This window comes from Salvelinus sp. IW2-2015, linkage group LG4q.1:29 (assembly GCF_002910315.2).
Source record: "Salvelinus sp. IW2-2015 linkage group LG4q.1:29, ASM291031v2, whole genome shotgun sequence".
Lineage (NCBI taxonomy): Eukaryota > Metazoa > Chordata > Actinopteri > Salmoniformes > Salmonidae > Salvelinus > Salvelinus sp. IW2-2015.
Genome location: NC_036842.1, coordinates 44,790,957 through 44,806,298, shown reverse-complemented (window position 1 = coordinate 44,806,298; position 15,342 = coordinate 44,790,957). Strand labels below are relative to the sequence as shown.

Below are 15,342 nucleotides of genomic sequence, written 5' to 3'. Positions count from 1 at the left end.
GTGCATTTCAGATATTAAACAAGGGAAAAGGTATACATGACAAAAACATAATATGTTCCAAGTTTATGGAGTAAAAGATAGGAGTGCAAAGTAAATAGTCTATATCTATAGCCTTCAATTAATTATTTCAGTGATGACAACTCAAACCAATCTTCACCTGCACACATTTAAACCCCCCTAGAGSAGGGGTTCCCAAACCTGACCATGTAAAAAAAAAAAGTGATATAATTACAAATCATCGGCGAACTTTTTTAATTAGGGCTATGAAAGTATTTTACAAATCAGTCTGACAGGACCTTTGACAGTATTTCAATCTGAAGCAGTATGGTGGTTTGAAGTGACTGAAATCAGAATCAGAAAGGAATTGGCAATCATTTTGTATGATATTCTGTGTAGAAAATAACTTCCCCCTGGGCACAGACGTCAGTTCAACGTCTAGCTTTTTGATTTACATTTGGTTGAGTTGTCAACTAACGTGAATTCAACGTGAAATTAGCCAAACATTTCACCACGTCATTGAATTTAGGCTAAAGGTTGGGTAAAAAAAAAAACGATATTCCCTTAGTTGGTGACTTTTTGAAAATCCAATGGGTTTTCCACGTTGATTCAACGTCATCACATGAATTTTTTTGGTTGAAATGACGTGGAAGCAATGCTGATTCAACCAGTTTTTGCCCAGTGGTCATCTTTAACCAGGTTTCCATGCAAAGTAGGCTACATGTCAGATAACAAATGTCACAGCATATTTTTGTCGGTAAACTTTCTAAATGTTGACAACACTAAATAAGCCTACCTTAACAAGATGGGACCTTTTTGTGTAGGTACAATTATTTACGTGAGAAATGGCGGTGGTAAGCCTTTTTCCGGAAATATTGATATAATAACCATCATATCAAAGTAAACTTGGAGTCAGGGGATGATGTGTAATGTGATTCTCCCACTATGACTCGGGAAAGCATGCAGTTTATTAGGCTACAGATAAAATACATGATGATATACTGCACAGGGTGGTGAAAGTGCACGGTGATGAGCTTGTGGCACTTTTCCAATAAATATTGAGGTTTTTATTTTGGTGACATGATGGTAGATGCTTGGTTGCGTGTTTGACATGTACAAATAATCTCACTCTTTTGTCCATAATAATCTCATCATGTACTATAATATATTTGCGCAATGTATCTGCCAACGAGCACATTCGCTATAAAACTATTTTTATTTGATTTATAAAACGACTAGTAGAGTTGAAAATGCAATGGAAACCTATTTAAATTGTATTTTTTAATTCGGTACATTTGAATTTAACCGCAAATGTTATTTTTACGTGCACTAAGTCATCACACACAGCATTTTATCCACAACAAAGCGATTTGATAGAAACACATCTCTAGTGAAGAAATGTGCATATTGTTTTTATATAAAATGATCCCTGTATCACCAAATATGTATATTTTCATTTACAATTGTATTTATCCATGAAATAAATAACAACAGCACATCCAATAATGTTATTGTAGACTAGGCTACTCCCATATCATATAAACAGAGCAAATAATAGAAGGCGACTTTACCGTTAGGCTATTAACGCCGTAAAAGAAGAACCGTTATCGACAGGAGGCCAAGTAGTAAATGTTTTCAGACAAACCAAATGGCCAATGCGTATCACACAGTAAATGTTTCCAAATAATATCACGATCATAAACTATCCATACGTACGATTCCTCCACAATTACTTCCATCCAGTTCATCATGATAAGACAACTGTCTAGACCAGATCATCTCTTTCATCCTCGCTGCTCTTCAAAGTCGCGTCTTAACCCATGTGTCGCGGTAAACGATTTAGTTTACATATTTCTTTATGCACAAAACAAACAAATAAACAATATTTCTGCCTCACGGACGCAGTGAGTATGGCTCCCTGGGTGAACCCCCCCCCTTCAGCACCCCGCCACCCCAAAAAAGCACCATTCAGCACTAACTGTAATTTTTATTAAGACATTTGGAACAACACAAATAAATAATCATAACATTTAAAACTATATAAATATCCCACAATATATTTACAAAAATAAGACTCATAAATATCCCKAAAAAAGTAACAAAGACAAATATAAACAAATTTGTGTTGATTTGGCACTTGAGCATCAATACATTACCCATCCCCCAACACTATCAACCAAGAGTCAAGACGAAACCAATTCACCTTGGTGGTGTGCAGATTTCACACAAACCAGAAGAAAAATGCTACAATATGTCTGTGAAACTATATATTCACAGTATTATGAATGAATTGTGGTTTATTTAGTAGCATTTCGTAGTGTGACCGATTTTACCAATTGCATTAGTACTGTACAAAGTGGTGCGCTATTTGATAGATTCCCCCGCTCCCCCTAACTCGGGCTTCCAGTGGGGAGACCTACCCCCGCCCCCCCTCCCCATCACAAACTAGAATCAGGGCGCCCACTCAGACAAGGTTAATTGACCCACAGTCCCACACGGTGACATGATATCATTGACGTGACGTGCAAATGAGCGATAGAAAACCGATCGCGCAAATGTCACCATTCCAAATGTTTTTGTGCGGGCGCCCTGTGCCGCCCTGGGCGGCTGCCCATGTCACCTATAACTAAATCCGCCACCGCACGGACATGTTGACGACCTCGTTGGCGTCACGGAGTTTCATCTTCGGTCATATATTCTGTGCTTTGGTATACAAATGAGCAGTGGCGATTTTAGCATGTAAATCTTGGTGGGGCAAAAAAAATGCATGCCAGCAAAGTCAATACACAATACAACACAACATTAAACAATACATTTATTGCACTATAACGGTGACAAACGGTTCCCACAAACTGTTAGGGCCTACATAATGCTGTCCCAACAGCAGAGTCCCAACAGCAGTCCCAACACCTTACCACGGCTATCAGCGGAGCCTTCTCTGGCAGCGAAACAGTTCATTCAGCCTCATTTACTGCCTTTTAAAAAACATAGCTGATATGGCTGACTTGCTTAAACACGTGGTTTCTACTGACAACTGAGATGTACAAACTATAGCATAAGGGGACGGCGAGCGAGCTAGGATGGATCTCGTCAATATAACTACTTGTTCAGCACTTTTGAAATATACAGCAACAGAATTCAGAACCGGAAGAACAGATAATCCGTGCTTTGGTATACAAATGAGCAGTGGCGATTTTGGCATGTTCTTACAGTATTCTCCCTGTATACCAAGTCAGAACTGTAGGATAAACCGTAGAATAAATAAAGTGGGTATATAAGAAGACAATGAAAACTCTTACAATATTCAATTGTTACATTTCTCTAAAACAAGCTATAGGCTACATGTGCACCACCAAGTCAGAACAGTAGGCTAAATTAGGAGGGGGAAATGGACCAAATTATTAGGGTGGCACATGGGCCACTAACAGCTTACTACACAACATACACTTAGTATTACTTTCTTAGCTATAGTATACATATCTCCCTGGCATATCACATCATTTATGTAGTAGCATACAATACATTTTTGGACTCACCTTGTTGTGCTGTGCTCACTTGAACAAGAAGGTGGCGCAGTGGTCCTTCATGGGCAAATTTTATCATCAAAATTTGTCATCAAAGTCTGGCATTCTCTGGATTTATGGTGCTTTCAAGACAAATGGGAACGTGGAAATTAACAGGGTTGAATCATGAATACATTAGTGATCTTCAGGTCGTAGCTCCAGAAAGAGGCCAGAGTTCCTGACTTGCAATTCCGAGTTGGATGACCATTCATAACGTATTTTCCCAGTCAGAGCTCGTTTTTTCCAAGTTCCCAGTGGTCTTGAACTCACCGAAGTCTGACATTTCCCATTTCTGAGTTTACAGTTGTTTTGAATGCAGCAGAAGTCATGCTGGATGGAGAGCAAGGCCAATGTCGAATGTTTATCATTTTAAGTGTAGAAAATACACCCTTAAACCCAGAATTGGACTCCACACTCCACTGAATAGCAGGCTAGTGATTGCTATGCAATACTTGCAGTTAGTCACTGATTCCTTCCAAACCACTCATTGCTGAATTTGCGGTTTCCAACTTGTTGTGTAATGTTTATGTCCAATGGCCGATGAGCACCAATATGTTTTATCTCTAATTTCTCTTCATTATTTTGCTTCAAATGACAAGGATTGAAAAGGATTTGCCAGTGGATTGTCGACTTGATTCATGATGATGACTGATAGCTTCCTAGCTAAAACTTTGAAAGTATGATGTTGACATAATCAGTCCAATCAAAGCTACTGTAGATATTTATTTATTTATTTTTATTTCACCTTTATTTAACCATATAGGCCAGTTGAGAACAAGTTCTCATTTACAACTGCGACCTGGCCAAGATAAAGCAAAGCAAATCAACAAAAACAACAACACAGAGTTACACTGTTCTGCTTGCGGCTATGGAACTCTGACCTGTTCACCGGACGTGCTACCTGTCCCAGACCTGCTGTTTTCAACTCTCTAGAGACAGCAGGAGCGGTAGAGATACTCTTAATGATCGGCTATTAAAAGCCAACTGACATTTACTCCTGAGGTGCTGACTTGCTGCACCCTCGACAACTACTGTGATTATTATTATTTGACCATGCTGGACATTTATGAACATTTGAACATCTTGGCCATGTTCTGGAATAATCTCCACCCGGCACAGCCAGAAGAGGACTGGTCACCCCTCATAGCCTGGTTCCTCTCTAGGTTTCTTCCTAGGTTTTGGCCTTTCTAGGGAGTTTTTCCTTGCCACCGTGCTTCTACACCTGCATTTCTTGCTGTTTGGGGTTTTAGGCTGGGTTTCTGTACAACACTTTGAGATATCAGCTGATGTAAGAAGGGCTATATAAATACATTTGATTTGATACACATACACAAACGTACAGTCAATAACACAATAGAAACATCTATGTACAGTGTGTGCTAATGTAGAAGAGTAGGGAGGTAAGGCAATAAATAGGCCATAGAGGCAAAATAATTACAATTTAGCATTAACACTGGAGTGATAGATGTGGAGATGATCATGTGCAAGTAGAGATACTGGGGTGCAAAAGAGAAAGAGGATAAATAACAATATGGGGATGAGGGTAGTTGGGTGTGCTATTTACAGATTGGCTGTGTACAGGTACAGTGATCGGTAAGCTGCTCAGACAGCTGATGCTTAAAGTTAGAGAGGGAGATATAAGACTCCAGCTTCAGTGATTTTTGCAATTTGTTCTAGTCATTGGGAGCAGAGAACTGGAAGGAAAGGCGGCCAAAGGAAGTGTTGGCTTTGGGGATGACCAGTGAGAAATACCTCCTGGAGCGCATGCTATGTTAGGGTGTTGCTATGGTGACCAGTGAGCTGAGATAAGGCGGGGCTTTAGCTAGCAAAGACTTATAGATGACCTGGAGCCAGTGGGTTTGGCGACGAATATGTAGCGAGGACCAGCCAACGAGAGCATACAGGTCGCAGTGGTGGGTAGTATATGGGGCTTTGGTGACAGTATACAATGCAATGAATTTCTTACTTGCAGGTTCACCTTTCGACAATGCAAAACAATAGAAAAAGTAGTAACTAAGTGAATAATGGAAATCTACTTTTTTTTACACTACCGTTCAAAAGTTTTGGGTCACTTAGAAATGTCCTTGTTTTTGAAAGAAAAGCTTTTTTTTTGTCGATTACAATAACATCAAATTGATCAGAAATACAGTGTAGACATTGTTAATGTTGTAAATTACTATTGTAACTGGAAACGGCTGATACATTTTTTTTMMGAATATCTACATAGGCGTACAGAGTCCCATTATCAGCAACCATCACTCCTGTGTTCCAATGGCATGTTGTGTTAGCTAATCCAAGTTCATAATTTTAAAAGGCTAATTGATCATTAGAAAAACCCCTTTGAAATTATGTTAGCGCAGCTGAAAACTGTTGTTCTGATGAAAGAAGCAATAAAACTGGCCTTCTTCAGACTAGTTGAGTATCTGGAGCATCAGCATTTGTGGGTTCGATTACAGGCTCAAAATGGCCYGYAAKAAATAACTTTCTTCTGAAACTCGTAAGTCTATTCTTGTTCTGAGAAATGAAGGCTATTCCTTGCGAGAAATTGCCAAGAAACTGAAGATCTGGTACAACGCTGTGTACTACTCCCTTCACAGAACAGCGCAAACTGTCTCTAACCAGAATAGAAAGAGGAGTGGGAGCACAACTGAGCAAGAGGACGAGTACATTAGAGTGTCTAGTTTGAGAAACAGACGCCTCACAAGTCCTCAACTGGCAGCTTCATTAAATAGTGCCTGCAAAACACCAGTCTCAACGCCAACAGTGAAGATGCAACTCCGGGATGCTGGCCTTTCTATATGGAAATAACAGACATAAGCCAATCATGTTTGCCTGTAGAATTAAATAGGTTATAAGACCTCTATGATTCATTTCATTTAGTCAGTTCTTCTACCTCAACATTGCCCATTTTAAACAGGGAGCCAGTAGCTAACAAAGTGGCTAGCCAGTCAAGCTAGCTAAAGCAGAAACAAAACCCATCAAATACACTCGCTGAAAATAAACACTTTTCCTAATATCATGACTTATATCAACATCCTTAGCTTGCCCACTCACTAAATATACTGTTAAATAACTCTGACTGAAAACCAATAGCTTATGGATGCTGAGCACTAATGCTATCTTATTAGCATTAGCTAACCCTTAGTCTCCCTCAGCAAATCTACTGTAGCTAGTTAGCTACCACCAACCCTGCATAAACCTGTGGCTAACTCTGCTGCTGCTGCTGCACGTTTACTTTCTGGCTGCTCTCCACCTCATTCACTACTGCCTGCTCGTTCTCAACCAGTTTGCTTTTTTTGTCTCTCTTTCAGAAGAAGCTCAGAATATCCATATATTACTGAGTAATGACTTGACATCTAACCGGTGCTGTAGTAGTGGGGAGGGGTCAAGGGACGTGAGCGGTCCACTGCATTGTGAAATCTCGACCAATCACCGCAGGCACAGGCGCGTCCCTCCAGGGGCTTCTTGCTGTGCCTGCTACTGAATAGCCCAAGTGATGCTCGGTTATGTAAACATTTTGGGGCTTAGGCCCCCAGAAGCCCAGGCCTAACGATGGCACATATTTTTGAAAAAATGATGATGGAAACTATTATCAGCTAACAACTCTCTCATGTCTCGTCATTGAGCAGCCCAAATGGGGCGGTTTCTATGGACACTCACAGATGCAGAGGAGCACATGGGCCAGAACAGGGAGTGAGGGACAGACCTAGGTGGATCAGACAGAGATGGATCGGCTATGGATACTAATGGAGGAAGTTACTGTATTTCTCATTTTGGGTTGAGCAATCGGGCCCCGGGGAGAGTAGGGCTTGATCGTCACCGGCATTGCTTTTCTGGTTGTCTGACAAGTTTCACCATCCAATTATCTCAGATCTAGGCTACAGGAGTGCAAGTTTCTCCATTGCACGGACAGTGGTGATGGGTTGGCACATGAGAACTAGATGGTCATTTTCCAAACCAGATTATTTTTTAAACTTGCTCTTTAAAATTATTTTTGTGGGAGTTGAAAAAGTAGAAAATGTTTTACTTCAGTGAAAAGCAGTGAAAAATAATCAAAGTAAAAAATATTTCAACATTTATTTGACAGACTACTATATCAGCCTTATTACTTTGGAGTGTGGGACAGTTAGATCACATATTTAATCACAAATAACTACACTTTTATACCACAGTATATGCAAACTGTAATAATAGAGGACAGAAGACAAAGAGGCATTGGTGAAGTTTAAAATAAAATACAAAAGTCTAGATGGTGTCAGGTTTTGGCCAGGACTGTTCAGGTTTTGGTCACTAGATGTCCCCGTTGCACTTTTTTTGAACCTTTTGTTTTTTCCTTGCTCTATTATTGTTTGCACCTGTGTGTCGTTCCCTTGTTGATATTTAAACCCTGTGTGTTCCTTAGTTCTTTGCTCAGTGTTTGTAAGTTAGCACCCAGCCCCAGCCATGCTGTTAAACTTTTTCTCTTGTTGGATTTTCCAGAGGTTCGCTGGTTTTGTTCTTGTTTATTTTGGATTAGTCTTTTGAGGTTTGTTTTTTCCCTTGCTGTTCTTACCACTTTGTGGATTTTCTTTGTATTTTGGAAGATATCTATTTTTGTCTCTTGGCTTTTCTTTGGACGTTGTGGATTTATATTTTWGCRGGAAGATCTTTTCTTTGATTAAACCACCGTCTCTTGTACTGCTGTGTCTGCCTCATCTTCTGGGTTCTGCCGATTTATTTAGTGACTGTTTCTCACACCGGGTCCTGACAGATGGACAATAAAATATATGACCTACGTGGAAGATTAAACTACCAACAGGACATTCAAAACTGTAATATCTTATGCTTCACGGAGACGTGGTTGAATGATGACACGATCAACATACTGCTGGTTACACGCTGCACCGGAAGGATAGAACCTACCTAGAGAGTTTTCATCTGTATTTTTCGTAGCTGTTTTACATACCACCACAGTCGGAGGCTGGCACTGAGACAGCATTGAATGAGCTGTATTCCGCTATAAGAAAACAAGAAAACGCTCACCCAGAGGTGGTAAAGGGAAACTTAAATCCATTTCACCAAATTTCTATCAGCATGTTAAATGTGTAATCAGAGGGAAAGAAAACTCTGAACGCATACAAAGCTCTCCCTCGCCATCCATTTGGCAAACCTGACCATAATTCTATCCTCCTGATTCCTGCTTACAAGCAAAAATTAAAGCACCAGTGACTAGATCAATAAAAAAGTGGTCAGACTAAGCAGATGCTAAGCTACAGGACTGTTTTGCTAGCACAGACTGGAATATGTTCAGCGATTCCTCCGATGGCATTGAGGAGTACACCACATCAGTCATTGGCTTCATCAATAAGTGCATCGATGACGTTGTACCCACAGTCACCGTACATACATACCCCAACCAGAAGCCATGGATTACAGGCAACATCCGTACTGAGCTAAAGGCTAGAACTGTCGCTTTCAAGGAGCGGGACTCTAACCCGGAAATCCCGCTATGCCCTCCGGCGAACCATCAAACAGGAAAAGTGTCAATACAGGACTAAGATTGAATTGTACTACACTGGCTCTGACGCTCGTCGGATTTGGCAGGGCTTGCAAACCATTACAGACTACAAAGGGCAGCACAGCCCCAGTGACACGAGCTTACCAGACGAGCTAAACTACATCTATGCTCGCTTCGAGGTAAATAACACTGAAACATGCATGAGAGCACCAGTTGTTCTGGAAAACTGTGTGATCATGCTCTCCTCAGCCGACGTGAGTAAGACCTTTAAACAGGTCAACATTCACAAGGCCGCAGGGCCAGACGGATTACCAGGAGGTGTACGGCGAGCATGTGCTTAACAACTGGCAAGTGTCTTCACTGACATTTTCAACCTCTCCCTGTCCGAGTCTGTAATACCAACATGTTTTAAGCAGACCACCATAATGCACGTGCCCAAAAACACTAAGGTAACCTGCGTAAATGACCACCGACCCGTAGCACTCACGTCTGTAGCCATGAAGTGCTTCGAAAGGATGGTCATGGCTCACATCAACACCATTATCCCAGAAACCCTAGACCCACTCCAATTTGCATACCGCCCCAACAGATCCACAGATGATGCAATTTCTATTGCACTCCACACTGCCCTATCCCACCTGGACAAAAGGAACACCTATGGGAGAATGCTATTCATTGACTACCGCTCAGCGTTCAACACCAAAGTGCTCTCAAAGCTCATCAATAAGCTAAGGACCCTGGGACTAAACACCTCCCTCTGCAACTGGATCCTGGACTTCCTGACGGGCTACCACCAGGTGGTAAGGGTAGGTAACAACACATCCGCCACATTGATCCTCAACACAGGAGCCCCTCAGGGGTGCGTGCTCAGTCCCCTCCTTTACTCCCTGTCCACTCATGACTGCACGGCCAGGCACGACTCCAACACCATCATTAAGTTTGTTGATGACACAACAGTGGTAGGCCTGATCACCGACAACGACGAGACAGCCTATAGGGAGGAGGTCAGAGACCTGGCCGTGTAGTGCCAGGACAACAACCTCTCCCTCAATGTGATCAAGATAAAGGAGATGATTGTGGACTACAGGAAAAAGAGGACCGAGCACACCCCCATTCTCATCAACGGGGCTGCAGTGGAGCATGTTGAGAGCTTCAAGTTCCTTGGTGTCCACATCATCAACAAACTAACATGGTCCAAGCACATCAAGACAGTTGTGAAGAGTGCATGACAAAACCTATTCCCAGTCAGGAGACTGAAAAGATTTGGCATAAGTCCTCAGATCCTCAAAAGGTTATACAGTTCCACCATCGAGAGCATCCTGACTGGTTGCATCACTGCCTGGTATGGCAACTGCAAGGCCTCCGACTGCAATGAACTACAGAGGGTAGTGCGAACGGCCAGGTGCATCACTGGGGCCAAGCTTCTTTCCACCCAGGACCTCTATACCAGGCGGTGTCAGATGAAGGCCCTAAAAATGTTAAAAGTCTCCAGCCACCCTAGTCATAGACTGTTCTCTCTGCCACCGCACGGCAAGAGGTACCGGAGCGCCAAATCTAGGTCCAAGAGGCTTCTAAACAGCTTCTACCCCCAAGCCATAAGACTCCTGAACACCTAATCAAATGGCTACCCAGACTATTTGCATTGACCCCCCCCTCTTTTACACCACTGCTACTCTCTGTTGTTATCATCTATGCATAGTCACTTTAATAAATCTACCTACATATACATATTACCTCAATTAACTGGTGCCCATGCACATTGACACTGTCCCGGTACCTCTTTGTATATAGTCTCGCTATTGTTATTTTACTGCGGCTCTTTAATTACTTGTTACTTTTATTTCTTATTTTTATCCGTATTTTTAAAAACTGCATTGTTGGTTAGGGGCTCGTAAGTAAGCATTTCACGGCGCATGTGACTAATAACATTTGATTTGATTTGATATGCCAGTGGGCTGTTCATAAAGTCCTCTCTGTGCCGGTGGGTGATCAGTGGGAAGAGGGACCCACTGGCCAGAGAAGGGCACCCCTTCCATCGGAGCACCTCTGCCCCCCAAGGGGACACACAAGTCAACAGAGTCAACAGAGCATAGCATACATTTGAGTTCCAATATTTAAAATGCTAATTAGATATATTTGTTTTACCATCATGGAGACCGGCAATTCTATTATTCTTTAAAAACGTACCTGGACTTTTTTTACACTAACATGAAGAGGACGTTGAACTAACGTAAGCGGTGAAATTTCATAAAATGTTAGGGTCAAGATTCATACCTGAGATCTGAAGTGAGAATGCATAGCTGTAGTAGGTTTACAGCACACCTGAATGCAGGCAACTTTGAGGTCGAGGAATTAACACTGAATCCAGGAGGGTATTATTTTCTGTGGTACCAGCTTGTATCAACTGCACATACCCTCTCTGGTGATACAACATCAAGATGGACTTGCTCAACCTGGACAGCAGATCCTTTTATTTTTTTTAATTTAACTAGGCAAGTCAGTTAAGAACAAATTCTTATTTTCAATGATGGCCTGGAACAACAGATTTTTTACCTTGTCAGCTCGGGGATTCAATCTTGCAACCTTTCGGTTACTAGTCCAACACTCTAACCACTAGGCTACCTGTTGAAGTTGTCACAGATGATGATCGGTTCTGCACCTTTAAACTATGACAATGTAATGAGTGTGTGTACTGGTTTTAATTTGTTTGTGTAGAAAACTACAATTGTGGCTATTAATGCACATTTTGCTATGGTAACCAGGGAAGTGTCACCAGCAAAGTTAGTTTAATGAAAGCAGTTGACGCGGTTACTAAATCCGCTCTACTTTGTCATTGGTAGAAGCCATTCCTGTTACGATTTCAGATTTGAGAAGTAGTATTTGTGTAAATTGTTTGGAAAGTGGTCAAAAAGGCAGTTGTTTCAAAAAGTTAGGAGGCAGTGTATGTGGTTACTAAAACAGCTGTATCATTTGATTGGTAGAAAATATTTCAGTTCGGATTTGAATAGCAGGGAAACAGACTAAGATGACATGCTAAGTTTTTGTCTTCTTGGGAAAATGGTAGAAATTTCAGTTGTTTGTAAAATTTCATAGAAAATGTTGTTGATGCGGTTACTAGAACAGCTGTACCATTTGATTGGTAGAATATATTTTTGTCTGATTCGAATAGCAGAGAAGTAGAGTAAGATGTAATACGCTGTTGGGAAAGTGGTCAAAGTAGCTGATTTGTGTCAAAAGTTACATTTGAATAGTTGCTGTTGTTGTGGAAGGGAGGAACTCACATGGAACTGGAAAGTTTAAGGCTATTATTTGGGGAGAGAAATAGGATGTTGCATCTAGTGATGACAGCTCTTTAAAATGTTTTTTTTTTGTGGTAGAACTATGTAGAATAAGTTTACATGTAGACCTACTGATAGCTATCTGTAGTTATATCTAATAAATAAACTATTTAGGCTAACAGTGATCACCATTTCAACTTGAATAGCAGTGAAGTAGATAAAGAAGTCATAACCTAAGTTTATGTCTAACCTGTTGGGAAAGTGGTCAGAAGTTTGAAAGAAAAGGAAAGCAGAAAGGCATGACATTTTCGCACGAGCCCTACCCATGCCAGCAACATTCAGGCCCTACCTTCCCAGATTGCTCAACCCGAAATGAGAAATACAGTAACTTCCTCCATTAGTATCCATAGCTGATCCATCTCTGTCTGATCCATCTCTGTCTGTCCCTCGCTCCCTGCGCTGGCCCATGAACTCCTCTGCATGTGTGAGTATCCATAAAAACGGCCCCATTTGGGCTGCTCAATGACGAGACATGAGAGAGCTGTTAGCTGATATTAGCTAGCTACATTTCGTCACTATAAACTTTTTATTGGTAGAAGATAATTATCTTCTGATTCTAGATTTAAATAGCAGAGAAGTAGACTAAGATGTCATACTGTCATGTGTGCTCCCTCTCCGGCCTCTAGGTCACCAGGCTGCTCGCTAGGGCGCACACCTGTCACCAGCGTTACGCGCATGACACTCACCTAGACTCCATCACCTCCTTGTTTACATGCCCTTTATATGTCACTCCCTTTGGTTTCTTCCCCAGTCGTCATTGTTTCTGTTTCATGTCGGTGCGATGTTTGTGTTTCTTGTTTTGTTCATTTATTTATTAAATGCATTCACTCCCTGAACTTGCTTCCCGACTCTCAGCATACATCGTTACATATACCCTCTACGTTTTTGTATAAAATGCTGGGAAAGTGGTAGAAATTTCAGTTGTTTAATGGTAGCAGCGCTAGATCAGGCGAAAGCCTTTGATCGCGTGAATAGATCCTTTCTATTCAGGGTGTTAGGTAGATTAGGATTTGGGGAGAAGTATATAGGATGGATCCGTACTTTATATGTCGGAGTGGGGTGCCGAGTTAGCGTAAACGGTCACTTGGGTGACGTTTTGACCTCTCGTCTGGAGTCAGGCAGGGATGCCCACTCTCGGCCCTCCTCTTAGTTCTGTCCATGGAGCCCCTGGGGGCTGCCATTAGGGCAGACACAGGGGTGGAGGGCTTGTTGATCCCTGGAAGTGGCGGGCTGCGCGTTAAGATGATGCAGTACACTGACAACACTTCCTTGCTGCTGTGCAAGGACTCGTGCCTGACAAGGTCCCTTGCCATAATTGGGGACTTCACCCGAGCGTCGGGAGCGGTTCTGAACCACGCAGAGTCTTCCGTTAAGTATTTCGGAAGATGGCGTGGTAGGACGGATGTGCCCGGGGGGGTTCTCTCTCTGTAACGGGGCGCTGAAGATTCTCGGGGTCATTTTGAGACCTCCGGCTCAGCGACGCTGAACTGGAACATGGGTATCGCAGTGGTACAGAGGAAGCTAGCGATGTGGAGGGCTAGGTCTTTGTCTTTTATAGGCAAGGTCCTGGTCCTAAAGGTGGATGTTTTGCCGTCTCTTTTGTATTTGGCGTACATCTACCCATTGCCAGCTTGTCTGAGGAGGCCTCTAGTGAGGCTTGTGTTTCAGTTCATGTGGGGTGGCAGGTACGAGTGGGTTGCCAGGGCACGCATGCTCTGTCCCATCGGGGAGGGAGGCAGGGAGGTACCACACCTCCCCCTCAAGCTGGACACAATTTTGTGTCCTTTGTGTTGACGGAGCTGGCTCATCCGGTGATGCACCCGTCRGGTTACCTCCTGCGGGTGTTCTTCTCGTATCAAGCYAGAAGCGTAATGGTGTGGTCTAACACGGGTCCTCGGGCGGAACAGCTGCCGTGGCACTTTGGCCATGCGGCCAAGTGGTTGCGTGCACACCCCAAGGTTGAAGTTGCCCGAGTAGGTTTAGACCACAGGCACCTGTACGAGGAGGTCAGACAGGCAGGGAGTCCGGCGCCTGTAGTGGGCGRSCCMGCAGTGGTCTGGGAGGGAGTGTAGGCGCGGGGCCTGGACAACAGGCTCAATGACCTGAATTGGTTGAGCCTCCACAAGTGCTTGCCGGTCCACGAATCGACCCGGTATTGCAGTACCTCCGGGAACGGTGCAACACATTTCTCCCGTTGTCAAGGGAAAAAAAGACACAAAGCTATGCAAACAGCTGGCAGAAGAAGAGAAGGAAAGAAAAAAGAAGAAACATCCAAAGTGAAAGAAGGGCGAAGCGCCCTTCATTTGTTCCCCCGTTTCCCGCCATTTTACTTAAAAAATGTTGGCCAGGATAGTGTGTCTGTCTGTCTGTCTGTCTGTCTGTCTGTCTGTGACTTTTTACCCACAGCTCTCACAAACTTGGAAGAGTGGGTTCGGGGACCACCCGCGAGATCCTGGCCTAGAGTGCACAGAGTGTGTCTCGGGCCGCGACCTCTGACTTCCATACGACTCTGGTTTCTCTTCATTACYCACAAGCCTTTCGCCTTTTACTAAAGACTTCCGTGGAGAGGAACACTTACGAGTTCAACGTATTTTTGGAGGGGCTTTGCTTCTGGCAGAGCCCGGTATATCTTGTTTCAAGAGAAATCYACAGAGATGACGCCGAGACTTTTTGCTCAGGCGTTTGACTTCAATCGGGCTGACCGACCGACTGACTGACCGGTGTATTTTTCCACTCAAAGTAGTCGCTCGGGCAATTGAGTTGAAGCCCGATGACGACGACTGGCGTATTTGCAGGGCTTTGAACAAATAGTCGCACTAGGCGTAAAGAGCTAGTGACTCAAAGACGCATTGGCTACTTAAAAAGAAAAAAACACCTGCCTGTCGCCAGGGAAACGTTGGGTGGGGAGGAGCCAACTTTTGCCAAACCGCTGAGGTCTGCCGAGACC

The 15,342-nt window shown here is 43.0% G+C and overlaps 1 non-coding gene across 1 annotated transcript; it reads left to right on the top strand.

Moving 5' to 3' along the window:
• Window positions 1–14,899: 14,899 nt before the first annotated feature.
• LOC111962884 (U5 spliceosomal RNA) lies at window positions 14,900–15,016 on the top strand. Its single transcript, XR_002877172.1, has one exon. It is a non-coding gene; the product is annotated as a U5 spliceosomal RNA (small nuclear RNA).
• Window positions 15,017–15,342: the final 326 nt, after the last annotated feature.